The 20,005-nt window shown below is 43.7% G+C and overlaps 1 protein-coding gene across 1 annotated transcript in view; it reads left to right on the top strand.

Annotated features, from left to right (window-relative positions):
• tns1b (tensin 1b) overlaps positions 1-20,005 on the top strand; it is a gene marked incomplete at its 5' end in the record, with an annotated part of 254,067 nt that overhangs the window by 94,830 nt on the left and 139,232 nt on the right. The gene's annotated exons all lie outside the window — the stretch shown is intronic.

Here is a 20,005-nt window from a genome sequence, read left to right as displayed (position 1 = left end):
ACGCAGCAGAGGGCCTTATTTGACCCTTGCAGGCCACCATCTCACAAACACAAGCCTATTTTGCTTCAAAGCTTTATGAGGCTTATTGAATGTGGCTCTCCCAATGAATCTCAGCTGAGGTTTTGTTATGCTTGGGCCATGTGCAGGGCTCCCAAATATTTCACTGGCAGATCTAGAGATTTATTCCATTTTGGTTGCCCTGATGCCCTCAGATACATAGGGTGAAATTCATACCAGGCCAAGATACATTGGCGGAGAGGCAGAATTAGGCCCAGACAAACTATTCAAATTCAGACTAAACCCAGGATATTGCAGTTACATGGTACAGTATGCATCTTAGCCCACTGAGCTACCAGGACGTCCCATTAGGGAAGTAGGTGCATGTGAGTGAAGATATGACTTATATTGGTTCATGATGTCATATCGAGTCAGATTTTGATACCAGATTAGGATCCTGCTTTGCCTATGACATTCTCTCATTGATGGCGGTCACATTTTAAGATTGCAGCACCAAGACCACATCAGTTGGTCTGTGCCTTCTTACCCCAAAGAGTGAGTTTGACTTCTTGGCCTTTATTTTCCTTGCTGTGAACCTAATGGTCTTTGACAAGATGGTGGTCATTTGAACGTCACTGTCTACAGCTTCTTTTCAGATTTGTGGCGTGATTTCCAACATCACTTCCTGGCTATGTGCTCCACTGCATTAGGAAGACGTTGGAAAGGGAAATGCTTTTGGGTCACAAATGACAAATTTCAGACAGTAAGAATTTAATTTTCATGGGAAAGTGATGTGGAAAAGAAAATCCATGGTTATTGGCATTGGTATAAAACAGGGTTGGGTTTGATGATTTACATTCAGGTAAATACATTTAAAACATCAATTTGAACTACAATTTGCTTGCATATGACAGAGCATTCATGCGAACACAATGAAATATGCCCTCATGTGCATGTGCCAGCGGTCGGAGGGTAGGGTGGAGATTATTTTCTCTTATCAGCCTCTCTCGTCTCTCTCAGGAATGTGTATAAACAGCAGACCTGTTTCCTTGGGTTTCCCAGAAAGCCCTGGTGTTGTTGTTTGCTTTCCATGCCTGACTGATGGGGAAGGGCGCTCGCATCTCCAACATAAAGAGAGGAAAGTGCCAGGTTCCCGAATCACTCTCCACCCAGCTGAGGCTCATGGGCTATAGAGTGCTAAAAGACAGAGAGAGCTGTTTGTCTGGCCCTGAGCTGTATTTGATAGTATGAAAACTATTGAATATGGTGGCAAATAAATCGGCCCAAGCATAGTTGAAAGTTGCTGATCGGTTCATGATATTCACAACAGCACTCTTTTCCTTTTGCTATAAATGGTCGTGTTCTCTGTCCTCCACATGGATAATTCTACTTTAAAGTCGAGCTGGAATGAAAAATTTATTTTTCTCTATTTCAGATCACATCCCTGGTTATACAGTGCACCTATTTAACAATGTATGCAAATCACAAAGATTCAATTTCTTGGCTTTAAAAAAAAATCACATCAAAAGTTCATTCATCAAGAGTTCATTCATAACGGTCATCTACAGTTTGCTGACGTCACGACATGACAGCTGTCAATCAATCTTCATGGCGAGGAGAAAATTCTGAGCAGGCCAATAAGTAACATACAAAATAAAATGAACGGTAATGTCTTCATTGAATGTAGAATGCAAAGGACATGTAACTGGCTCGTTAAACTTGCATTCCAGGAATATCGTCGGCTTGGAAACAGCTATCTGTCTGGAGGCAGCCTCCTGGTCCTCTGCTCCGAGGCTCATGCAGTGAGCACCCCACAGTGCTGTATTTACATTATATTGTGTTTGTACATACTGTAGACTGTTAGAAACGTGACCGGTAGATTTCAGATTTGTCTGGTAAAATACATTATCTTGCGGTGCGGGCTTGTTCTGCCCCCAATCTTGGGGGCAGAACAAGACCTACGCAGCATTCAAGCACCAGGATTGGTCAACGTCAAACTCCAGTCCCTAATCCCAGACACACCCACTTTCCAACAGGCAAATCAAACTCCTCCACACGGTATGTCCCGCCTCTCGACCCTGTTTCAGTCGGAATACGTCACACAGACTCAAACTTAAAAGAATAGAAGACTTATTTGATTTTTTTCATAACTTTATTTAAAGTTTTGCATTTATATAAACAAGATACATGTATATACACACATGAACAGACATATCGTACTCGCACATACATTATTCCACATTATACCCACCTCTGACTTACTTGATTTAAGTTGCTTAAGTGCTGTGTAAATACGTGCCAATCATAACAATACTGACGATAGCTTTTCGGCATATTGTGCAACAACCACTTCTCCTCACAAATGTTCCCACAAAGCTGTCAGCTTGTCGTCCATTACCTTCTGATGGTAGTGTTGATTCTGCCCACCTAGATTTATTATTAATATTTGCTCTGGAAACACAGTGCGGCAGCAATTAATGCATACTGGAGTCAGGTTATGCAGCTGGCATGCATTTGTGTGTTATCGTAGATTCAGCTATGTCGCAATCTCTAATATAACTCTCATCAAGAATCCAGAATGTGTGCAAAACAGACTGGGTCAGAGAGCAAGAACTATTTTTTAACATGAGAAATCTCTGTGCAACCAGCATTGATCATAGCCCACGGTTGACGCAAGCATGAGGGGAAACAACTGTGTGCAAGAGAGAGAGAGAGAGAGAGAGAGAGAGAGAGAGAGAGACAGGGGAGACTTTAGTGGGATTAAATGCAAAACCCAAACCTGTCTATCCATCTCTCACTAATCACAGCAAAGTGTGTAGGCGTGATGTGAAGGTGAGTTAGCGTGAAGGTGAGTTAGCGTGAAGGTGAGTTAGCGTGAAGGTGAGTTAGCGTGAAGGTGAGTTAGCGTGAAGGTGAGTTAGCGTGAAGGTGAGTTAGCGTGGCGGCTGGTTGCCTGTTGGATCCTTGTATCTTGACGTACATGTAGGAATATCCTTCCCTCCAAGGGGCTTTTGGCTGGGTCATAACTCATCCTGTCTCAGTGTGCTAAATGCCAGCATGGTTGTCTGAAGTGTTAGCTCAGGCTCGCCTCGGCTTGTCCGGTTCCCCCGTGACAAGAACTCTTCCGAGACTGAGACACTCCTTACGTGAAGTCAATACAGACTAGAAACTGAGACACTCCTTATGTGAAGTCAATACAGACTAGAAACTGAGACACTGCGTATGTGAAGTCAATACAGACTAGAAACTGAGACACTCCTTATGTGAAGTCAATACAGACTAGAAACTGAGACACTGCGTATGTGAAGTCAATACAGACTAGAAACTGAGACACTCCTTATGTGAAGTCAATACAGACTAGAAACTGAGATACTGCTTATGTGAAGTCAATACAGACTAGAAACTGAGATACTGCTTATGTGAAGTCAATACAGACTAGAAACTGAGACACTCCTTATGTGAAGTCAATACAGACTAGAAACTGAGATACTGCTTATGTGAAGTCAATACAGACTAGAAACTGAGACACTGCGTATGTGAAGTCAATACAGACTAGAAACTGAGACACTCCTTATGTGAAGTCAATACAGACTAGAAACTGAGATACTGCTTATGTGAAGTCAATACAGACTAGAAACTGAGACACTCCTTATGTGAAGTCAATACAGACTAGAAACTGAGATACTGCTTATGTGAAGTCAATACAGACTAGAAACTGAGACACTGCTTATGTGAAGTTAATACAGACTAGAAACTGAGACACTCCTTATGTGAAGTCAATACAGACTAGAAACTGAGATACTGCTTATGTGAAGTCAATACAGACTAGAAACTGAGATACTGCTTATGTGAAGTTAATACAGACTAGAAACTGAGACACTCCTTATGTGAAATTAATACAGACTAGAAACTGAGACACTCCTTATGTGAAGTCAATACAGACTAGAAACTGAGATACTGCTTATGTGAAGTCAATACAGACTAGAAACTGAGACACTGCTTATGTGAAGTCAATACAGACTAGAAACTGAGACACTGCTTATGTGAAGTTAATACAGACTAGAAACTGAGACACTGCTTATGTGAAGTCAATACAGACTAGAAACTGAGACACTCCTTATGTGAAGTCAATACAGACTAGAAACTGAGACACTGCTTATGTAGTCTCTTAGAACAGACGAGTTGGCTTCCGCAATTTTCAAATGCTTCCGCCATACCATCTGTACTTCGTAGGGGAGAATCATGCACCAACCGGAATGGGAAGTAGAAAGGCGGGTCTTCCGCTCATTAGTCCAATCAGAATCCAATATGCCGCATTTTTCGTGGACCCACGTGTTGTGATTGGTCGGATTCTGTCGAACTTCTTTCCTGTCTGAAGGTTTTTTTCCCAACTTCCTTGTGCATGTTCTGGGGGTGTAACGTACAGACTGTATATAGCTGCATTCGCCGGATGTAGATGAGACAGTCTGTTTTAAGAGACTACTGCTTATGTGAAGTTAATACAGACTAGAAACTGAGACACTGCTTATGTGAAGTTAATACAGACTAGAAACTGAGACACTCCTTATGTGAAGTCAATACAGACTAGAAACTGAGACACTCCTTATGTGAAGTCAATACAGACTAGAAACTGAGACACTCCTTATGTGAAGTCAATACAGACTAGAAACTGAGACACTGCTTATGTGAAGTTAATACAGACTAGAAACTGAGACACTGCTTATGTGAAGTCAATACAGACTAGAAACTGAGATACTGCTTATGTGAAGTCAATACAGACTAGAAACTGAGACACTCCTTATGTGAAGTCAATACAGACTAGAAACTGAGATACTGCTTATGTGAAGTCAATACAGACTAGAAACTGAGACACTCCTTATGTGAAGTCAATACAGACTAGAAACTGAGACACTCCTTATGTGAAGTCAATACAGACTAGAAACTGAGACACTCCTTATGTGAAGTCAATACAGACTAGAAACTGAGACACTGCTTATGTGAAGTTAATACAGACTAGAAACTGAGACACTCCTTATGTGAAGTCAATACAGACTAGAAACTGAGACACTGCTTATGTGAAGTTAATACAGACTAGAAACTGAGACACTCCTTATGTGAAGTCAATACAGACTAGAAACTGAGATACTGCTTATGTGAAGTTAATACAGACTAGAAACTGAGACACTCCTTATGTGAAGTCAATACAGACTAGAAACTGAGATACTGCTTATGTGAAGTTAATACAGACTAGAAACTGAGACACTCCTTATGTGAAGTCAATACAGACTAGAAACTGAGACACTCCTTATGTGAAGTCAATACAGACTAGAAACTGAAACACTGCTTATGTGAAGTCAATACAGACTAGAAACTGAGACACTGCTTATGTGAAGTTAATACAGACTAGAAACTGAGACACTCCTTATGTGAAGTCAATACAGACTAGAAACTGAGATACTCCTTATGTGAAGTCAATACAGACTAGAAACTGAGATACTGCTTATGTGAAGTCAATACAGACTAGAAACTGAGATACTGCTTATGTGAAGTCAATACAGACTAGAAACTGAGACACTGCTTATGTGAAGTCAATACAGACTAGAAACTGAGATACTGCTTATGTGAAGTCAATACAGACTAGAAACTGAGACACTGCTTATGTGAAGTCAATACAGACTAGAAACTGAGACACTCCTTATGTGAAGTCAATACAGACTAGAAACTGAGACACTGCTTATGTGAAGTCAATACAGACTAGAAACTGAGACACTGCTTATGTGAAGTCAATACAGACTAGAAACTGAGACACTGCTTATGTGAAGTCAATACAGACTAGAAACTGAGATACTGCTTATGTGAAGTCAATACAGACTAGAAACTGAGATACTGCTTATGTGAAGTCAATACAGACTAGAAACTGAGACACTGCTTATGTGAAGTCAATACAGACTAGAAACTGAGACACTGCTTATGTGAAGTCAATACAGACTAGAAACTGAGACACTCCTTATGTGAAGTCAATACAGACTAGAAACTGAGACACTCCTTACGTGAAGTCAATACAGACTAGAAACTGAGACACTCCTTATGTGAAGTCAATACAGACTAGAAACTGAGATACTGCTTATGTGAAGTCAATACAGACTAGAAACTGAGACACTCCTTATGTGGAGTCAATACAGACTAGAAACTGAGACACTCCTTATGTGAAGTCAATACAGACTAGAAACTGAGACACTGCTTATGTGAAGTCAATACAGACTAGAAACTGAGACACTCCTTATGTGAAGTCAATACAGACTAGAAACTGAGACACTGCTTATGTGAAGTCAATACAGACTAGAAACTGAGACACTCCTTATGTGAAGTCAATACAGACTAGAAACTGAGACACTCCTTATGTGAAGTCAATACAGACTAGAAACTGAGACACTGCTTATGTGAAGTCAATACAGACTAGAAACTGAGACACTCCTTATGTGAAGTCAATACAGACTAGAAACTGAGACACTCCTTATGTGAAGTCAATACAGACTAGACTTTCTTTCTTTCTTTTTCATCTCTTCTCAAGATCATAGTATCCCTCGAAATATCAGAGTGATATATTATTATGGTTTAGTAATGCGGTAAACCCTGTATTCTACTCTACAATGTATTATACTGTGTATAATAACCACAATAACAGTAATAACCAACCATAATATATGATGTGGTGCAGTGTATTAAGCCATATACTGTATCAACTTGTATATACCAGTGCAAGTTCCTGGCAGTAACGGCTCTTATCTCTTGCTCTCTGACTTGGGACTGACTAGTTTCTCACCTAGAAGTCACTCCCATTGTTTCAGGGCAGAATTAACTTGAACTAATCATCCTGATTTGCACCTAACATGTCTCCCATGTGGTTTAAGAGAATTTCCTCTTGCTTAGTTGGCCTGCAAGCCTTTATTCAAAATCGCCTATGAAACAATGTCTTCTCTCTCTCTCTCTGTCTGTGTCTCCTTCACTCTCCCTGTGTATCTTCCTGCTTGTATTTCTCTTTCTATTTCTCTGTGTCTTTGTGCTGGTGCTTAACATGCATAAGCAAATGCCTGACGATATCTCTCTACGAACAGTGTCGCTGAGATACAAAATGGAAACAGTTTCAGTTGATCTTTTCCCTTTTCTGTGTATACACTAATAAGAAACACTTTTGTTTTGATAGTTTGTAACTATTTATACTTAATGATCATGCAATTTTTTTTTGACAACTGTAGCAATTCTGACTTAATTTACAGCATAACTTATATGGTGGTGCATGACTATCAAGTTATCCTGCAAATCTCTTGCCCAAACAGCTAGACGACATGTTTATTAATTGTAGGGCTAATGAATACAGGAAAGGGCTGTTTTCCATTAATAGTAGTTTTGAGGCAGTGTGCATCTGTGAAAGGTAGCTGAAATAGAGACAACACTTGTTTTTGGCCTTTGCCCATCTGGCTCTAGTCTCTCCTATTAATTGTAGGCTACAATTAATATGAGAGACTTGGGCCAGACAAGCTACTAATTTGTAGCTTGTTTTTTTTTAGTAGCTTGTTTTTTTAGGCATTGTTCGCTCGCTAAAAGCCAGCAGGCTTTGAGGAACTGCAGTTTTTAGTACTTCCACATTGATGTCAATGTGACCAAGAAAGTTCGCCCCCTCGGGAAGAACCCATTACATTATGCAGTGGATCCGGTTCCGACTCACGAACAAGGGCTCTGATCTGCGCTCTGCAGGTGCCCTCCCTTCGAGGTTAGCAAAGCAACACCGGTCGATCAGTTGCCAGCCAAATGCAGCAACAGCACAGAAACTAACCATGTCTATTGAATTGTGTTGAGACTGCAGTGTTAACTTGTACGTTTAGAAACAGTCAGCTGTTCACATCCACTCTCCCCCAAAAGCTGAGGACTTTCACTATGGCTGCCAAAGGCTACATTACATCACCTGAAAGCCCTCTGCTACCCCCTCCCCTTCCAGCCCCGATCCAACATCTCTGCCTCCTCTGCTTGCCCTCTCTCCTGCCCCCCCCCCCCTACCGCTTGGCGTGGTGCCAGACAGTGAGAGCCATGCTAAATGTGTAAATCAGCGTGCTGGTAAATGGCGGCTCTGGGCTGAAAGGGTCTGGGAGGGGAGCGTGACCCCCGCTGTAACTTTGGAACAAAAGAAACAAGCCGTAGCTCCTCCCCTCTTCACGCTGTCAGGTCTGCCAAACAGAGACGAGCTGAGAGTGAGCAGGCGCTCCGCAGAAGGGCCACTCCAGTGCTGGCCGTGGAGAAGGAACACTGCAGGGATGTATGGAGGGTGTCAGAGCCCGCTGGGGTTCAACTTGTTCGTATACAAGCATACAAACTACAGAACACTGTATTAGCAGGAGGAAGAGTTTTTTCCCCCCAATCTTAAAGACTTTTTATTTATTTATAATTGTATCCTATCCTTTGCTGCTCCCATTTCTAGGGCAATATATCGATATTATATCAATATTGTGATATGAGACTAGGTAGTAGGTACCGTCTTAGATTGTGATTTTGCATATCGTAATATGGCATAACCATAAGTGTTGTATTTTCCTGTTTTTAAAGGTTGCATTACAGTAAAGTGATACACACACAGTACATACAGTGAAGCATAGATGTGTGCACAAACAACGATACACACATGTAAAAGAAAGAAATATACATACCTACACAAGCCCTTCCATTCCTGAGCCATTTCTTATGCTACGATACATAAATCGGCAGCGTGGAGACAAGGTGCCGTGTTTGGAGACCGCGTGGCGTTCAAGTCGTGTAGATGTCCCCCAGTCCAATCTGCTCAATAAATCTGAGACCTTCCACAACTTTCCCTGGAGGAAGAGAAGACAGGAGTCCATAACTCTCACAGAGAGAGTGAGAAGTATAGAGACGCAGAGAGAGAGAGAGAGAGAGAGAGAGAGAGAGAGAGAGATTGGTTGCAAGTTAGAGAAAATGATGTCATTAACGTGGATGAGTTTTCTAACTGTTGTTCATACAGCAGTACATGTTCCCTGTAATCTGATAGGATAATTTTGGTTATCCCCAATCTAATCAGTCATTGAAAACAGAGAGAGAGAGAGAAGCAGACACACACAGTTGAGTGGGCATGGGCACCTGGATGTGAAGCTTTCTCATCATTCCTTTGCGCTTTGCTAATATCCCAATAAGTCCATACGGAGCGGCGCTCTGGCACACTCCACGGCCACGGCCACAGAGAGCCTTCTGTTATTGGTTACGCCTCACAAATTGAATTTGCACAGTGAATAGTTCTGCTGGGACATGCCAGATGCAAGGATCTGGATAAACATAAAAGCACTCAGGGAAGCCGTGTGTTTATACGCCAGCGCAGAGTCCAGGGAAGCTTCTCGCAGCGCTGCATGCACGGCCCCCACGCTCTTTTCCACGGTGGAAATAAACTAACCTGCATGGCGATCCATTCATTACTCATGTTATGATGGTTTGGAGTGCAGCTGGAACCTACTTTTCCCTGCCAGAATCTATCACTCCGCTATAAGGTTTTCCTATATTAGGTGGGTGAAGTATACACACACTGCAAAAGAAAAGTCCATCTTAACAAGTCATTTAGTGTCATATTAAACCTTCAATGAGGTGAGATAACTCCGTTTGTTTCCAGGAATTTTGTAGAAATGAGTGAAACCAGTCAGAATAAGGCAGATAGCCTGGTTAAAACCATCCGGATCTGTGAACTCACATTCTGTTTGGTTCTGTGGATCTGTCTGGTTCTGTGGATCTGTTTGGTTTTGTGGATCTGTTTGGTTCTGTGGATCTGTTTGGTTCTGTGGATCTGTTTGGTTCTGTGGATCCGTCTGGACTCGGCGCTGTGCACAGTCATTTCAGTGTGTGGAAGTAGCCAGTCCTTCAGCCAATCAGCGTCAGATCCAGTCGAACGGCGAAAACGTATTTTCCGCTGAGAAACTCCGCTGTTGCATACTCCTGTTCTTGTTTAATTGTTGTTATTGAGTCTATTTCTGCAATAACGACACTTATGGCTGTTTAAACTCAATGAACGTTGATGTTACTGCTTGAGCCGGAGAGCCATGGAAGGAGCCAGTACTGTTTTGCCAGTGGCGTTCCTGTGGGGTGCAAGCCCTTTTGCCCGGATTAGGCGCATTTTCTAACTTATTCTTTTTTAATTATTATTATTGTGATTTTTCCACATTTTCTTCCCAATTATACTTGGTCAATTTATCCCCATGCTGCCCTATTGGCTGCCCCGGTCGCTGCTCCACCCTCTGCCAAGAGAGCCAAGACTAGCACCATGCTTCCGCCGACACATGAGCTTCACCGGTAGGACGTAGCACGTGGGAGGATCACACTATTCCCACCAGTTCTCTTCCGCCCCGACCAGGCGCCCCGACCGACCAGAGGAGGCGCTAGTGCAGCGACCAGGACAATACCCTCAATCCGGCTTCCCACCCGCAGACACCAGCCAATCGTGCCTGTATGGATGCCCGACCAAGCCGGAGGTAACACGTGGATATGAACCCTCGACCCTCGTGTTGGTAGGCAGGGAATCTACCGCTACTTTACCCGGCGCATTTTTGAACCTGACCATCTTGATGTCAACTACAGACCTGTGAAATTTCGTGACTGCATCTTGCACGGTTTTGATGCAATCGCGCTAACAAAATCTGTTCACAGAGAGACATATACTGTAAACACCTGGCAAAGTACTCAAAATGGCTTCTATGGTAGTTCCTCCAGGAACACATTTTGCCATGATGACACACAGACTCACAAAGTGAAAACAATACCAGTCCCACTATACTATCACGGCTGGTAATGACTTGTTAAGATGGAGATTTTTTGCAGTGTAGACACGAGCATAGCAGGGACTCTACTGTAGCTGTGCCGTTTACCCAATTTAATTAATCCTGAGACATTAAGACTCAGTGCTGCTCACGTCATTAGCGGGGTCATTAGCATATTCACACCTGGGACACCTGACAGCGGTTACGTAACGTTACGGTCATATTCACACCTGGAGACCTGACAGCGGTTACATAACGTTACTGTCATATTCACACCTGGGACACCTGACAGCGGTTACATAACGTTACTGTCATATTCACACCTGGGACACCTGACAGCGGTTACATAACGTTACTGTCATATTCACACCTGGGAGACCTGACAGCGGTTATGTAACGTTACTGTCATATTCACACCTGGGGCACCTGACAGCGGTTACATAACGTTACTGTCATATTCAGACCTGGAGACCTGACAGCCGTTACGTAACGTTACTGTGCCTGGAGTGTCTCAGTATAGCAGGAAGCTGACTGGAAGGCGAACGCTGTCCCACACAAGCCAGAGTTGTCTGACATGGACTTTTGTCTGCGGGAAATGGACCCTGTTTTAATGCTGTTAACACAAGCATGTACGGAATGCAACAACACAATTAGCCTTTATTATATGACACTCATTTGAACACTCCCGTTAGCATCAACACACGCTCTCGGCCGGACTCCCGTCTCCCCACGCACCGCAGCGCACTGACAAAGGCTTTGTCTTTGGCTTTGCATCTAACTCAACTTGAGTGAGTGAGAAGCCCCGCCCCCATCTTGTCCGCTGCATTTAGTTTTATGGATTGTTTCCATGCTCGATTCGGACCATATGCACATGTGGTTTTAAGTTACTGGTGATACTGGGCTATTCTGTTCTAAGCAGTGTCTTCAATGGGCTTTCTTCTGTGGTTAAATAGAAAAATAGAGTCTGCACACTGCAAAATATAATTCCCACTTAATTACTTTATTGACGTTTCCCTCCCGAAACTGCCTTGTGCAGGTAGAGTATGTTTCTATTTCCTGAGGTTTACTTCTGTGCTGCACCTGGATGTGTGCTGATGTGTCTATTTTTGTTCTTTGTTTGGGGGGGAGAAATAAAGTACTACAAAATGTATTAGACTACTGCTACTAACATGAAATGCATAATCAGTTATGAAGTGACAAACAGTGTGTTACGTTCCCAAGTTTGACCAGGGGAGAAAGGATGTAACATATAAAACACAACAAACCGGGGGACAAAGGAGACAGAGGTCATTTACAATAATCAGGTTATTATTACCAAAATAAAGTTAAATAAAAAGGATCAAATCGGACCAACTGAGGACTGCTTCCTGAAACAGAGGAAGAGCGATTAATAAACACAAAAGCTGAGGTTAACCAAATAAACTGACCACACTCTCTGAGAGAGTCACCAGGCGCTCCACTCTGTCTGAGAATCACACTCTCTAGAAGAGGTGGTTTTGACCGACACCGATCCACAAGTGCTAAGCACCACGCACACAGCACACCATGCTGTGTGCAACACAGTTTTGGGAAGCCCCAACACACAGCACCAAGCTGTCACGATGGCCCACTGGGGCTGACTGTCTTGTGTCTCCATGGTTTTAAGCTGCAGAGTGAGCACACCTGTGCTCTCCTGCACAGGTGCCACAGCACAGGGGGGAGGGCCTGGAGAGGAACAATCAAGCACAGACACTCCCACGTAACACAGTGTTAGCATGGTTTGTAGATATTTAACACTTTAGATAGATTTTCTTTGAATTGGTATTGCAGGGGTGTTGTTTCACAAATGTCAAATGGATTTGTAAGGAAGTATTGCTCCCAACAACAACCATGGAGAGAAGTTCAGATTGAAGAATGCAATGTGATTTTTCACAGGAAGGCGATAGCTCCTGGTTTAAGTAAACTTTAGCCCTTAGCAGGACGCACGCAAGTGTCGCACGGAAATTTCAAACTCACCACAAGTCAACGGACAGTCTTGCAGTTTCCTGTGCAGAGTTTCGAAAGTCAGCACTGCTGATACACATTTGTAATTATTTTTTATAAACTGGTCGACCGACCCAAGAAGAAGACGCCGACGCCATTTTGAGCTGTTGTTTTGGAAGAATCGATCCCCAGTCGACCCGTTTGTGGCTTGAGGCTTAATTTGAAACCCCGGGTGCTTGTCTTATAAAGGAGGCTACTGTAGTTTCATACTAGCGTCCTGCTAAGGGCTAAGCTAACTTCTGCTTTAAAAGTATGTGTGAGGCACAACCAGCAGGAAGCAGGAGGAAGTGACATCCTCCGATTCAAAATCTATTAGTGTCTTCTTACCTCCCACCATACAGACGGAATGAATGTCAGGAGTACTTTTCACATGGCGGTTTCCCTCTCTTGACCCGTGGCTAGCCCGCTGCTAAGTGCTCACCTGCACCCCGCCTGTGGATAAACACTCCCTGTGGTTTGGGGGAACTCCTGGCTCTGACGGCTTCACCAGACAGGAAGGGTGCAAAGTTCCACTCCAGCTTCAACAATGTAGGAAGCAACTACTTACCATGAGGGAGAATGTGAGCTATTCTGCCGTGGGACGGCCAGCTACGCTCAGTCTGACCTTTAAAGGATGGGTTTTCCGTGGGGAATATGAATATATATTAAATCTCACGCCCCTAAGGTTTTCGAATCCGTTGAAATTTTTGAAATTGGAGGTTTACTCACAGAGATATCAACCGAAATCCACTCTGTGTGTGGGGGGGGGGTGGTGGGGGGGAGGTGCGGGTGCGGGGACTCGAAATACTACATTTCCCACAATGCACTGGGCTCGCGTGGCCTTCGTTTTTATGCCCACCCCTCAGGCATTTGGCTGATATCAAACTCCAGTAGGTGGCGGTAATGCACATATATGTTTGCCAACCGCCATAAAACTCAAAGAAGAAGAAGAAGAAGGCTTCGACAATGAAATATACAAAGAACAAGAAATAAATCGAAAATAAAATTGCCTCCAAATTGCACCAAATGTAAACGGTAGTATATATGTCGGGAGATGTCTTCATAAAAAAAAATTCATGCATTTTAAGGCATTTTCGTAGGAGTTGTAACTAGTGTAGTGATGTTGTTGTAACTATTTTCTGTAAAAATGTGTAAAAACGGGTACATTGCTCAGCGTTGATTTCGTTACTTCAACCCACCTACTACTAGATGTAAAATTTGACGAGCTTTCCAATGCCGCCAGTCCCGTGTCGATTAGTGCTTCCGTTCCCGAGATAATGGTCTCTTTGCAAGGAACTATGGGAAGCTAATATTAGCTACAGCAGGCTAGGCGGTTGACAAGATGGCTGCGTTTTTGTTTTGGTCAAGGCCTCTGAAGGGGCGTGGAGGACCTCTAGAGGCGGGACCATGGCCAACAACAGTTGTAGTTCATAGGTGCACGAGTTCCGCAAGGCGGACTTAGGCCAGATGACGCGAAACGCGTCGGCTGGCCCAAAAAATATGTGAGAGATGCTTGATATCTCTGGCAGTGAATATCCAATTTCAAAAATTTCAACGGATTCGAAAACCTTAGGGGCGTGAGATTTAATATATATTCATATTCCCCACGGAAAACCCATCCTTTAAGTCAGGGGCTGTGTTCCTGTGGCGACGGCGACGGCGGGTTATCACATGTATTTACAAACCTTATATGTCAGCTCAATAGAAGATGAGATCCTCTGCAACTCGTTTTCTCCAGTATAATCAATGTTATTTGTATTGCACAAATAAGATTAATGTGTTTTATTACACGTGACGACGTCATTCAATGCAAGAGCCATAGTGGTTTTGATGGTTGCAGACTTCTTCTTGAAGTGGCTCTTTGTATCATGTTTTGGCTCTCCTGCAGGCAGAACGTCACCCAAATTGGCACTTCCTCAAAGACACATGCAGATCCCTCTAACTGTGAGGGCTAGGGCTAGATCCCTCTAACTGTGAGGGCTATAGGGTTAGATCCCTCTAACTGTGAGGGCTATAGGGTTAGATCCCTCTAACTATGAGGGCTATAGGGTTAGATCCCTCTAACTGTGAGGGCTATAGGGTTAGATCCCTCTAACTGTGAGGGCTATAGGGTTAGATCCCTCTAACTGTGAGGGCTATAGGGTTAGATCCCTCTAACTATGAGGGCTATAGGGTTAGATCCCTGTAACTGTGAGGGCTATAGGGTTAGATCCCTCTAACTATGAGGGCTATAGGGTTAGATCCCTGTAACTGAGGGCTATAGGGTTAGATCCCTCTAACTGTGAGGGCTATAGGGTTAGATCCCTGTAACTGAGGGCTATAGGGTTAGATCCCTCTAACTGTGAGGGCTATAGGGTTAGATCCCTCTAACTATGAGGGCTATAGGGTTAGATCCCTGTAACTGTGAGGGCTATAGGGTTAGATCCCTCTAACTGTGAGTGCTATAGGGTTAGATCCCTGTAACTGAGGGCTATAGGGTTAGATCCCTCTAACTGTGAGGGCTATAGGGTTAGATCCCTCTAACTATGAGGGCTATAGGGTTAGATCCCTGTAACTGTGAGGGCTATAGGGTTAGATCCCTCTAACTGTGAGGGCTATAGGGTTAGATCCCTCTAACTGTGAGGGCTATAGGGTTAGATCCCTCTAACTGTGAGGGCTATAGGGTTAGATCCCTCTAACTGAGGGCTATAGGGTTAGATCCCTGTAACTGTGAGGGCTATAGGGTTAGATCCCTCTAACTGAGGGCTATAGGGTTAGATCCCTGTAACTGTGAGGGCTATAGGGTTAGATCCCTCTAACTGAGGGCTATAAGGTTAGATCCCTCTAACTGTGAGGGCTATAGGGTTAGATCCCTCTAACTATGAGGGCTAGGGTTAGATCCCTCTAACGATGAGGGCTATAGGGTTAGATCCCTCTAACTATGAGGGCTATAGGGTTAGATCCCTCTAACTATGAGGGCTATAGGGTTAGATCCCTCTAACTGAGGGCTATAGGGTTAGATCCCTCTAACTGAGGGCTATAGGGTTAGATCCCTCTAACTGTGAGGGCTATAGGGTTAGATCCCTCTAACTATGAGGGCTAGGGTTAGATCCCTCTAACTATGAGGCCTATAGGGTTAGATCCCTCTAACTGTGAGGGCTATAGGGTTAGATCCCTCTAAGTATGAGGGCTATAGGGTTAGATCCCTGTAACTGTGAGGGCTATAGGGTTAGATCCCTCTAAGTATGAGGGCTATAGGGTTAGATCCCTGTAACTGTGAGGGCTATAGGGTTAGATCCCTCTAAGTATGAGGGCTATAGGGTTGGATCCCTGTAACTGTGAGGGCTATAGGGTTAGATCCCTCTAAGTATGAGGGCTATAGGGTTAGATCCCTCTAAGTATGAGGGCTATAGGGTTAGATCCCTCTAACTGTGAGGGCTATAGGGTTAGATCCCTCTAACTGTGAGGGCTATAGGGTTAGATCCCTCTAACTATGAGGGCTATAGGGTTAGATCCCTCTAACTGTGAGGGCTATAGGGTTAGATCCCTCTAACTGTGAGGGCTATAGGGTTAGATCCCTCTAACTGTGAGGGCTAGGGTTAGATCCCTCTAACTGTGAGGGCTATAGGGTTAGATCCCTCTAACTATGAGGGCTATAGGGTTAGATCCCTCTAACTATGAGGGATATAGGGTTAGATCCCTGTAACTGTGAGGGCTAGCTGGGTTATGGTCGCCTTCCAGGGAAAGTCAGCTGAGCACATGTGTTCTTGTACACTAACGCCTTGCTTCACACTTTGCTTCACACATACACACATTGACACCTGGCTGCTGCTGCCTAGTTCAACAACATTTTTTGGCCGCCGAGCCTGGAAAAAAAGACAGCCTTGAGTGCCTTGCTCAAGGGCAACTTGATGGTGTTGTTACGGGAGGAGAGAGCCTTTCTCATTCATTTTTCTCACGCACGCTTTGCCAGTATGTTGTATAGGACTCAAACCAGTTGACTGGCTCGGGTTGTGTTTCATGGGATTGCTCAAGAAGTGCCAGTTGCTTTATCATATTTTTGTGGATTATTTTAGGATTAAAAACGACTCGAAAATATTGCACGCTTCACGTGGCCATAGCGTGCTTCGCAATTTTATAAGTGCATGTGTGTGTGTGTGTGGAGCGGGGTATATGACTATAAAAGGTTGAGAAGCACTGATCTAAATGATTACTGACTGCAGGTGGACTAGCTGTCAACAGCATGCACCAGAGGGCAGAGGCAGGGCCAGGTGACACTGACCAGGCCAGAGGAGGGGTGGGGGTCTGGAGAAGCAGGGGGCCTCTGAGAGGTGGAGAACGCCAGGTCATGTGGGGCGTGATGTGGAGGGGAGGGTGCGGAGGAGCCCATGGGAGGGTGAGAGTGACTGGTGATGGGGGAGACTTAAGCCAGATGGGAGATACTGTAACCTGTCAACTCAAGACACACTCAAGACATAAGGAAAACAGACACACATTCCACTGGGTTGCCATCATTCATCTAGGGCCTTGATAGACAGGACAACTTCTTGGGCAAACTAGACAGGCAACTCTGGATTGCTGCTTTAGACACTTTGGAACAGCTGGTTGCACTTGCACAAGATTGCACTTTTGTCACTTGTGTGCAATATTGGCAATCTACATTGCCCAAAATCTATTGACCTTTAAACGCCCATTACCATTTAATATGATAATTATTACAATATTAATTATATGAACTATAATGACACATTACAACAATATCTGTGAGGACTTCCTCAGCAAATGAAGCATCATTGCAGTAAGCTAATGAATTCTCCTGCTGTCTTTTTTCTCAGAACTTTTGATTTGATTGTTTGAAAAATGTTACCGTCATCTCTGCATCCAAAAAAATCTCTTTGAGATCAAACAAAAAAATGAATAGTTAGAGCTATAATATTGGATGTTTGTTACTGGAAATATTGCGTGCTTCTAGCGCTCACTTCTAGCATGCCTCGCACACTTCGCGTGCTCGCCTGTTTGCTCAACTGCACCGCGCCGAGCGCTAGTGAGATAATTGTAGTGGGAACACATACAGTACATTATATTTACTTAAAACCATTTAAATCTAGTTTTCTATTTATAGATATCTTTCTAGTTTTTTTTACATGGGAATGGGCCTTAAGAGCTATTTAGCAAATCACATGCAAGTCTCAAAGGCTTTGAAGGAATTTGTAACTGCCACTCTATCTCAGCATGTCAAACATAGCTGCCTCTTTTCATATCAAGAGTATCAGCTGCTTCTACGGTTTGGAAGTCAAACTTGTTATCAGATAGGCTAATGGTCATTTCCTGTTTAGAGTGAACATTCCTGCGTCCCAGACAGGGCCGGTGTAACGGCCATCAAAGGAACAAAGACTCAAATGAGCCAAGGTGACTCACACACTCTCTAACCTTGTGAATGTCATTAGCACGCCTCACCTCTCTACTGTATGGCCGTCATCCAGCAGCGCTTTTAGCTTGATTCAGAAACATCTGCAACTGCTGGATATGTAGTCCACACTGCACTCCAGGACAGAACAGTTGATTGTTCTTCCAATAGACCATTTTCACGGGGGGCCGTTTTGTGTCGAAAAGGCAGAATAAACACAGGTGCAAGCACAACACTAATGAGGGTTTCCAAATTCCAATCATGGAAGTTTGAAACCCTCATTAGTGTTTTGCTTGCACCTGTGTTTACCCTGCCTTTTCAACACAAAATGACCCCCAGTGAGAAGGGTTGATAATGGTTCACCTTTAGATAACCATGCCAGTGTGTTTTTGCTAGCCTGAAACACCTGGTTAATACATAATACTCGACTGCATGCTATCTGTTCTGCAGAAAACATGGACGGAGTCCCAGAACCCAGGTTGAAAATTGAGTTCCGGCGCAGAAGCTGAATTACACAAGCGTGGGAGCTTTCAGTGGAAAGTGTTGCAAAAATAATGAATCATGGTGTTTTGTAGTGATTAACATAAACCGCATTTATGTAAACACACAACATGTACCTGAACAGGGCTGTGATACATGCTTCATAGTGTTCTGTTGCTTGTCAAAGCAGGTCATTTTACTCCATGTTGCCCTCTAGAGTCTGGCTTCAACTTTCCTTGGCGACCTCTCGGAAGTCATGGTAACCATGATGAGCCAAACTGTTCCTCTGGAAATATGCTAGGAGCATCTCATATGTCTGTGCTTGTGCACCTGGACATCTAACACTTTGCTCATTGCTGCCCATCTACCTTCCTCTAATGTGTGAAATGTTTGTTTTGAAGTGTAGAATCGGATGGATTGAGGCCTTCTCAAAAACATTCATATAACGGCAAAGAATGATTGTTTACTCTTTGGTCAATTTGAGCTCTAGCAACTTCCTGTAGAGCTGCAAGCAAACTTAACGAAAAGACATGACATTTTCGAGAGAGAAAGTTAGGACATTTGTAAGTGAGCCAGAATGTAATGTTATTTCTGTGGCCAGACAAGAAGGAATGCACTTGCTTCAGTAACACAGAGCAGAGCCCGTAGAAGCAGAGGCCTTCAGTTAGCGCTGTGAGTCTGGGATAAGGAGAGCAGTAGAGTAGAGCAGTAGTAGAGCAGAAAGGCTCTTTTAGAGGTCAACAGTTCAGATAACCCCTAGAGAATCTCTCACAGCTAAAAACAGACACAGCAGATATACAGATCTGGGACAGTATGCTAGTAACAGAAGCAGGACGATGGAGACATTAATTGGAAACAGGCCAAAAGCTTATTGAATTCATCAAATTGTCCTGTGCTATTGATTTGCCTTTTGTCTGTAAACTACGCATGTGAGAGGGTGGTGTGCAAAGCTAACTGCTGCTAAATTGAGTTGGGGGGGTGGAGTTTTTCCATGAGCGGCTACTGAAATGATGGTGAAACAGGAAGAAAAGGACAGAACAGAGACAGCACAGCAGTGGTGACATCCTGTTTGGTATCTTCATCCTCATCAAGCGCTCATCTTTTTCTGGAAGCGCTTCATCTCAATGTTCTGTTTGAGGCCATTATCATTATGCGCTTCCTGTTTATCAGCTCCGGTCGTCTGGCTTTCTCTCCCAACTCGGGGACTGATTGTGGTCAGTGTCAGAGTGATAATGGGATTAGCCGGAGCACTTGACAGATCATGAGTTATACTCTAGGCTCCAGCATTCGCCAAACACCGCCCACTTACCAGCACTGGTGCTGTGGCCAAGGGAAGCAC

The sequence above is a fragment of the Poromitra crassiceps genome, assembly GCF_964638095.1.
Source record: "Poromitra crassiceps genome assembly, chromosome: 8".
Lineage (NCBI taxonomy): Eukaryota > Metazoa > Chordata > Actinopteri > Beryciformes > Melamphaidae > Poromitra > Poromitra crassiceps.
Note: the sequence above shows the minus strand (reverse complement) of the source record. Positions and strands in the feature narration are given on the sequence as shown.